A 1,412-nucleotide genomic window follows, 5' to 3' on the forward strand; every position below is an offset into this window, starting at 1 on the left:
AGGAGCCAAGCGCTTCTTTTTGGGGTGGTCACATTCATGCTCTGAGCCTTTTTGTCCTCACGTTACAGTCCGATTCCCAACACAGTGAATAGCCTCTGATAGAGGCATTTCACGTGCCATGCAAACGTTCATTCTCATACACGAGGGCTGCATCTGAGGAGAAAATCAAGTCCTTGCACCTTTAACCAGGCAGCAGCTCTTGGGGTGCAACATAGCAGCGCTGTGTTTGCTGCGAGGAAGCCCATAATGATCTCGCCTTTAGCCTGTCACCACTAGAAAACATCAGAGAGAGACAGCCAAGGGACAGACTTGCCAAAAACGTCCTATTCCCATGGCTGTGAGAGATTTTGTTGGCACCATCTCTAAAGAGAATTTACTATGGGCCGCATCCTGGCGCCCTCGCCCAGAGGAGCCGGTTCCCGAGAGGCAGCGCTCCCCCTGCGAGGAGCACACAGACCCGCAGGGTCCGCTGCTGCCCGGTGCCCCGCAGCCCACCGGCCCACAGGGCAGGGGCACGGGGTCAGCCTGTGAGGGACCGGCACGCCTCCTGTTTCTGTTACTTTTACTCCAAATTCTTCTGTTTTCCCATTTAAAGAAAAAAAAAAAAGCGTAGATGATAGAGTTGGGTGAGTAATCCTTTTTCTTTTCTTCTGGGGGCATCCAAAATATTTCGTGGCACTTTAAGCCTTCATTAATTAGCGTTTCACGTTAAAAAAAAAAAAAGAAATAATGAGTGTGTGACAGCTGTTCCCCGGACTTCACGTCTGGGATCCAGCTCTTTGTTTCTGGAAATGATATGGCCATTTCGGACGGGCACTTCAGGATGTCATTTCAAGGACGTTCCCCCCCCACCACCACCACCCGCGAAGTACTCATCTGCAAAACCGAGTCTCATTAGGCTGCAAAATTGCACTGTGAGCGAAGGCTGTAGAAGTAGGAAAGCACAGTCTGGGTCGAGACGCGGAGGTGACCGCGCTCCGGCCGCCCCTCCGCTGCCGGCAACGCCGCTCCCCCGGGGCTGCCCGAGCCGCGGGGTCGGGCGGACGGTGCGCGCCCACGGCGCGGAGCTCCGCGGGGCCGCCCGGGGGCAGCGGTGCGAGCGGGGCGCGTCCGGAGCTGCCCGAGACGGGGGCGGGCGGAGGCGGGGGCCGGGGCGGTGCCGGGGCCGGTACCGGGGTAGGGCCGCCCCCGCCCCCGTACGGCGCTGCTCTGCGCGGGGCTCGGCCGGGGGCCGCCGGGCCGCTCCCCGGGGCGGTGAGGGCTGCGCGGGACGGGGCGACGGGGAGTCGGCTACGGGGCGCGGGCATTGCGCGGAGGCGGAGCCGGGCTGGGCGCGGCGAGGGGCGTGTGAAAACAAACACATTAAAGGGAGGGGAAAAGGGAAGGAAAAAAAAAGAAAGAAGCGGGGAAAA

Source organism: Cyrtonyx montezumae, unplaced genomic scaffold (genome assembly GCF_038088225.1).
Source record: "Cyrtonyx montezumae isolate F1298 unplaced genomic scaffold, pur_monq_1.0 scaffold_17, whole genome shotgun sequence".
Lineage (NCBI taxonomy): Eukaryota > Metazoa > Chordata > Aves > Galliformes > Odontophoridae > Cyrtonyx > Cyrtonyx montezumae.